This window comes from Suncus etruscus, chromosome 3 (genome assembly GCF_024139225.1).
Source record: "Suncus etruscus isolate mSunEtr1 chromosome 3, mSunEtr1.pri.cur, whole genome shotgun sequence".
NCBI lineage: Eukaryota > Metazoa > Chordata > Mammalia > Eulipotyphla > Soricidae > Suncus > Suncus etruscus.
The window spans coordinates 151,945,253-151,953,180 of NC_064850.1; the positions used below are offsets into that span (position 1 = coordinate 151,945,253).

At 41.5% G+C, this 7,928-nt stretch overlaps 1 pseudogene; it reads left to right on the forward strand.

Annotated features, from left to right (window-relative positions):
- The first annotated feature begins 220 nt into the window (after nucleotides 1-220).
- LOC126004497 (sentrin-specific protease 2-like) lies at nucleotides 221-7,386 on the forward strand (annotated as a pseudogene).
- The last annotated feature ends 542 nt before the right edge of the window (nucleotides 7,387-7,928 follow it).

Consider the following 7,928-nt stretch of genomic DNA (forward strand, 5'->3'; position numbering starts at 1 on the left):
CAAGTGAAGTTCAACAAGTAACATCAAGCAGCTCTTGATGAGTTCTAATTACTCTTTTCTCAGAAAATAACAGAAAAGAAAAACATGTGACTTGGAGAAAAAAGTTAATAAAAAAAAAGGTAAGCTTCCCTTGTTCTTTGTAAAGTTAAAAAGAAAGCCGTGTTTCCTTTAGAACCAAACATTAATGAGTTTGTGCCTTTTTCTATGGACTATAAGCACAATGACCTTGGTGAAACCATACAGTAAGTATCCCCTTTTCAAGTAGACAGTTGTAATGTTGCTTTATTTGTATGATTCAAAAAGTCATAGTTTTCTATCTACGTATAAATATTTGTATATGTTGTGGCAGACGTATATTTCTCCACTTGGAGCGTTTTAACCTAGATCAAATACCAAATATCCAGCCTCACTGAACTGGGTTGATATACCAGTGAAATGATCTTTGCAATACTCTTGCTTCCCATTTTATATCTTGATATCTTTGACTGCAGTTTCCATCTGGCTAGCTAATGACACCAAAATAATAGATGACTCAGATAAAAGATGCATATTCAGTTATGATCTCTTAATATTCTCTTGTCTTTCTTTTTCCTGTGTGTGTATGCTTCTATGAAGACGAAAGTCATTGAAGAGCCAGGTGAATGGGTCTGAAGCACTGCAAGCAAGAGCCCAGGGTGTTCCCTGTGGGCATTTCCATTCTGATAATGATCATTATCAGATCATTATCTGCACCATCTCTCAGACTGTCAGAACTCTGGCAAAGTTTAGAAGTGTTCTACTGCAGAGAACTCAATGATAAAAGATACACATTTTATATATGTAGCCTTACTCTGAGGGTATGTACTCTGAAATCACTCATTTAAAGACTGAGTCTTTCAAGGGAAGGAAAGAGGCTGCATTCTGATGTTGAGTTCTGTAGTGCCTGAGATATAGTTTAAAGAGAATATATTATTTATATCAGAAAAATATCCACGTGCTGATTGCATATGGTTCGAATGGTTTAGCCACTGCTAGTGGCTGCTTAGGGACACATATGAGTTTCCCATGAATGTAAAATAGAGGCCAGTGGTAGGCTCTCAGTGAAGCCATCTGAGATGCCTCCCCCAGCACATATGTGCACTTAACTCTGGATCTTGAAGAATAATAATTGAGCTTGAGGTAAAGGATCCAACCAAGTTAAGGATCCAGTGTGAGTCAGTGCTTGTTGCCCTGAACCCTGTCAACAGGCCTTCAGTAGTGAGAGCTGGAACTGAGGGATGTCTGGGGAATACAGAGGGACACAAGCCCCTTTCCCCTGCACAGACCTCACTCTTATCCCCCATTTTCTTTGTCTCCACAGTATCTCCTGTGTTGCTCCCAGACAGGACCCTGCACCTGAGGGTGTCTGGCTCAGCTTTCTGGATCTTGCCTATCCTCACTTTTGGGCCTATCCAGTAGTGTCCCTGAGAAACCACTCAATTGCCCCACCTGGTGACCTTGGTTATTGATCCTGGTAACCATCTGGTGCTGCCTTCTTTCCCCATGATGCCCCTGGTGAAAGGAGCTGCTTGATATGGCTCCCATGACACTGATCTTGGCAAGGTCACCACCATCCAGGTTGGACCTATGGGGTGGGCTGAGTACAGTCTCAGCTGCATCATTAAACTGACGGTTCTCTTTTGTCTTTCAGTAATGAAGTATTAGAAATAGAAGATCTCAAAGACTTGTGAGAGTTTATTTTTTGGGTTTGTTTTTTGTTTGTTTTGTTTTTAAATAAAAGTCCTCATTGTGCATAAATTTCTGTTTCAAGCATTGTTTTGAAGACAACAAAGGTAGCAAATTTTCTTAGAACAAACTTTAAAAATGTTATTTGTCCATTAAAACAGCAGTGTATATTACATTAATATCTGTAAACTCCAAAATAGTTATATATTTAGAAGTTACATTGTTGTGATATATAAATTTAGAATACAAGTCACATCAATTATATGCTTAAAATATCTAAGCATTTTAAAGCCAGAGCAATAGTACAGCACGGTGTGTGTTTGCCTTGCAATGCAGCCCATCTCACATCAAACACTGTCCCTCCCACCAGCTTGTGGATAAACAAGTGCAGGCATGGCATATAAAGATATCTGAAGAAAAGAGAAGAAGCAACCCTGGTGGCCCCCAATGACTTGAGCATAAATGAGACTATAGCCAGTCACTACAGAGCTACAGACAATAGCTTGTGGATAAGGAGCTATAGGCAATCCACAACAAGGAGTCTGGGAAGGCTCATCTTCAAAACCTGGTGAACCCAATGACTTGAGTCTAAATAAGACACTAGCCAGCCAAGGTACACCACCAGACATCCAGGCTCACAGGGCAGAGACCAGCATGGGTACCTGTGCGTCAAAAACTGACTATTGACACACCCCAAGGCCTATCCTAGCAGAGTCTTCCTTGGCATTAGAGCCTTTGCCCCCAAACCCCGCTGTTTCCATCCTGCTTTCCCCAGCCTGGTCAACAGGGACAACCACATATTGGGTGAGGACACTCCTGGCATTATGATGCCTGAGTGTACAGACGGTCCAGTGAGGAGGAGGAGCTTCTCAGCCTGCTTTCCACCTGGCCACTGACTCAGAATCTATAAATCTGTGATTTCTCCCTGGGTTGTTTGTCTTTCCATGGGAGTGGGAAATAGAGGGAACAGGTGAGAAAAATAGCTTCCTGGGTTGTTATTGGGGTGTTGACCCCAGTGTGAGACCCAGATAATCCTCTTGACCCCTTTGGGTTAAGGAGAGACCAAAACATCATCACATCCACAGACATGTGGGGAGAATATGAGCATTCAGAAGACAATTTCCTCTAGAAGGGATCCTCCAAGGAAGGCTGAGGGGGAAGAGAGTCTATCATAAAGGGTGGTCAGAGAAGCTGGCTGGAATCAGGGATTGAAATATGGAATGGGCTGAAATTGTGACCAGAGGTCCCTAAGAGGTTAACGATACACCATATGAGATGCAATGAAATATATCATCATTGAGAGGTAGCCATGCTCTTTGGGAGGAATATCTACACTGAAGGAAAATATCATTTTTCTATTAGATTTAGAGACAGAACCAGTCACCCTGCTTGGTAAAAGTAATCAGTGACAACATGAGGTGGAGGGCAGCAGAAGCACTACAGGGATCTCCTCGGCATCAAGAAAGCTAGCCTCAGCTCTGAAGCCTTTGGGGGGGAGGAAGAAAGAATGGGAGAGGTGAGAGAGTTGGGATTTTTTAATTCCTAAAACTCATTCAGAAGAACCTATTTCAGAGGGCTGACTGTGGGAACTTGCATTAGAAAGAACACTTATATTGTATTCTCAAGAGGTTAATCAGTGTTTAAAAGATCTATATTTTCTTTACATTTTCCAAGTACAATTTATATACTGTTCCATACTCTCTCAACATAAGTCACTTTCCTGACCATCGCAGAACTTGGACTCAACTCTGAGCTTTCCTCATTAGTTTTTGCTCCACAGATCACTCTGCCAGCTTGTGCTTCTGATGCCTGATGTAAAGGAATCCAAAAGTTGTACGTATTCAATGGGCAGATACAGAGTTGCCCCCATGCCAACTTAACATGTCCTGAGGTCTTTCAGTTACTGGGGGAAGCACCCATCCATTTTCTCCCAGTTTTTGCAACAATACACATTCTTTTCTTTTTTCATTTTTTTTTGGGGGGGGTCTCATCCAACAGTACTCAGGGGTTACTCCTATACCGAGAAAGCGCTCCTGGCAGGATCAGTGGACCATATGGGATGCCGGGATCTGAACCACTGACCTTCTGCATGCAAGACAAACACCTTCACTCCATGCTATCTCTCTGGCCCCAACAATACCCATTCCTGCTGCTGACTCTCTATTTGGATTATGAATGGTGATTATTTTTGCACTGATGGAAAACAAGCTCTATTCAGTATGAAAATGAAAGTGGTCATTTTGGAGAGAAAGAATGGGTCTGAAATTTAGTTGTTTTACGTAGAGATACAAATTGAGCAGACATTTGATCTCCAGATGAGGTAGGGACTATGACTTGAAAAGCAGAGAATATATATTTGCCTGCATCTTTTCTGGGAAGGAACCCACAACCCAAAGGGTATTGTGCTGTGACATGAAGACTTCTTACAGATCAAGGTAATAGCCTCCAGAGAATCACGGTATAAGCAGGGAAGACCCTAGAAAAGCTGTGTCTACGTCTTCTCTACGAACATCATTGTCTGAGAGATTACTAGACTAGGAAGGTTTTCAGTTTTACCACATGGCCAACCCTGGTTTGCTTTGTGGTACTCCATAATGATCCCTCCAAGGCCCTGCCAGAATGATTTCTTAGCAAAAAGCCAGGAGGAAGTCCTGATCACCTCCAGGCGTGGCACAAAAGCCAAAAAAAGGACAGATTAAGTTTGCATAACTCTGAAGTTCAATCCTGTGTCAGTCAGTCCTGTCAGCTTCAACATGAAGATAGTGAAGTCTGGACTCAATATCTAAAAATAGGTTTTTACAAATGTTGCGGTCAGTACTCTTAAGCTGCAATGAAATCTAGTTCTGCCTTGATTTCATACTTGCTGCCAGGGCTCACTCAATTTGGAACCTTCTGCTTCTCTGTCACTTTTTTCTCACTCATCTCTACTGCACATGATACCCAATGTTCATTAGCAGCAAACACCTTAAAAATTGTGCTAAATTTGCTTCCCCCTTCTTTTCACGACTACGTGCTTTTATATGCCCTGTGTCCCAGATGAGATTTTTCCTTATCATTAAAAGCTACTTTTTTGTCCCTGTCCTGGGACTTTTAAGCTGCTTGTTCTGTCAAAATTCTGTTTAAAATTCTGAGTTGTTGGTCAGTTTGCTGAAGAACTATAGAGGTACATTTACATATTGCCACTATGAAAAGTCTTGGGTCTACTTGAGGATGAAGGCAGAAGTGTTCATAAATACACACAGAGAAATGGAGCATCTACCCCAACTCTGGTCGTTGGGGTGATTTCTGGAAATATGTTGGAAACATATTTCACTTGCTCTGCCTTCTATTGGGCCGTTTGGGAGCACAAAGCTTCATAGACTGAAGACAAATGCTTATGTCTAAGCTCTTTAATTTGGTGGCTTGAAGCCCAGGATTATTTGCACTTTTCTCTTTAGAAAAACATTTTCTTGTGAAATATGTTTCTAGAGCACTTGTGCTTGGGATTATTTGCTGTTTGATTCCCTGGCAAGTGCCAACCCCTATTTCTCTCTCTCTCTCTTTTTTTTTTTTTTGAGCCAAAACCTCTTTCTCACAGAGAGGTCGTTGCTTTTTCAGTCCCTTTCAATTGTCTATGATTGGAACTTGTAGTCTCACACAAGTCAGCTTTCTCTACCCTGTTCATGGGACCAGGCAGGTGGAAATTTTGGAGTTCCTAGGATGTTGGCTATCCCTTCCATCTATCTTGTGACCACATCACACAGGGTTCTCCAATGCATGTTCTTTTTATGTGCTGAACAAGAACCTGAGAATAGAAGTTGAGTACAGAAAGTATACATGCTTCTGACTATCTCCAGGTTTCTTCTTCAGCAGAGATTTAAGTTCCCTTAGAAGCTCTTTGTTACGGTAGCTGAGGTAGCAGAGATGGTGGCAGCCACAGCTCTGGGCTTGGCTTCTCAGAGTGTGTCGGCTGGATAGGAATCTTGGAACCATTTTCCGTGTCTGTGAGCAGCCAGTCCCCCACCCCTCCGCCCCCCCATTGCGGGCCTTCCTGAAGAGGCTGCGCTCAAACAGCACTCTGTTTTCTACACTGGACACTGATGAAATACCTGCTAAAAGACCAAGTTTAGATTGCCTTAGCCATGAAGTGAAAAGCAGTCTTTACAGTGCTGCCAGCTTCTTTGTAATCTCACTTCAGCTGACCACAACTCCTATGATGACTTCTACTTGTAATAAAACAAAGAATGGGGCCCCTTTAGGAGAGGTTCTGGACTTGGGAACAACATGTGGAAATTGGGTAGTAAATCTCCTACTGGAATAAGTGACTATGCAAAGATCAGCGTGACAGTAACCCGAGATCTACCTCGCAGAGTTGGTTTCACATACAATTGATTTTACTTTGAATTCAGAATGCTACAATAGAAGTCCTAGTGGTCATGGCCATAGCAAAGGCAATCCAGAGATTTCCTGGATTATGCGGAGACCTCAGGAGCAGGTGGTAAGAGAGATAGTCTCTGAAGACAGTGGTAAGTGGCAATGGCATCCCCATTGTACTTTGGAAGAGGGTTTTCAATAAGAGGAGTGAGATAAGTACAGAAAGTTACTGGAGCGACTCAAAGGAGGCTTCCATGGAAGCTCTGCTCCTCCTGTAACTTCAACTCATCATAATTCTCCAGGAAGTCAGTTGGACACATTAAAGACCAAAGGCTTGGGGGGGTGATCCAAGTCATGGATTCAAAACAACACAGTTTTTTCCAAAACAATATAGTTATTGAAAAAAGAGGTCCTGTTTATTTAGTGATAAGAGGTGTTCAAAGGGAAAATTTTCAGATACAGAGAAGACAATTGAAATCAGACTAGAAAATGAGAGTAGGAGGGGATATCAGGTAGAACCTTATTTATCTGAAGAAGTGTCAGCCTGACTTCACCTGGGTGGTGGAAGCAATGCTTACATAGGAGGAAATTATCAATACTTGAGAAAAAAGGAAAACATTGCTCAGGCTAAGGAAGGGATAAAAGAATGGATGCTCTTCTTGAACTTACAGAGGACATGGAATAGGAAGTCAGTAATGCACTGACTAGATCATGGTCCTAAGGATGAGATCCTAAGTAGTGCTTTCAAACTGTCAATCACTCAAGGAGATATCCAGACCTTGAAGAAATATCACTGGCTCAATGATGAAGTCGTCAATGTTTATATAAATCTTCTAATGGAAAGAAGCAAAATCCAAGACTATCCAGCACTTTCTGCTTTCAGTACTTTTTTCTACCCTAAATTGAAGTCTGGTGTTTACCAAGCAGTATAAAGATGGACCAAAGGGATCAATATCTTTGAACAGGAACTAATTTTAGCACCTTTTCATTGAAATGTACGTTGGAGTCTAGTGGTGATAGACTTAAGAAAAAAGTCTCTTAGATATCTGGATTCAGGGGGACAAAAAAGCCACAGGTTCTTTGAGATTCTCCTTTAGTGTTTATGGGATGAAAGACCAAAAGAAATACTAATCTGAATCTTCTGGAGTGGAAGCACTATAGCATGAAACCACATGAGAGTCCCAAACTGTTGAATGGAAGTGACTGGAATGTTCATTTGTAAATATGCAGATTATATCTCTGGACAGAATGATTACTTTGACTCAGCACCAGATGCCTCTCTTCCAGAAGATGATGGTGTGGGAAATCCTTCACCAACAGTTGCTGTGAGAATGTCCTCTGGACACTCAAACTGCTGGTGCTTCTTTCGTGGACAGATGTTTCCATATACCCAAGCCCTGCCAGGAGGGAATTCTGAGTACAATCGGAAGTAACTAAGCCCTTAATTAACACCGCGGGGTTTGGCACCAAAACAAGACATGTATGTAATAATCTTCTCCTCCATACATTTGCTTTCATAAATTGAAGCTCAAAATACTTTTGGAGGGTCTTACTCATATGCAAGTAACTATGAAAAGTCCTAAACCCATAGATTTTTATCCTTACTAGAAAAATAAAAGAGCTCAATCGGGAGAAAGCAAACAGTACATATTCACAATTGTCAATAAATATATGATCTGGTGAGAAAAAGGTTCATGGTAGTCTACATAAATCCTGAAAATCATAACAAAAATTCAGAGTGCCAAGTTTAGATGTGGTAACACCATTTGGATAGGAGAACTAGTGTAGAAATGTACACCCAGTGAGCACAACCCAAGTAGATAGACATGTTGGGACAGTATGATGCTACCCATAATTCAAGAAATCCCTGA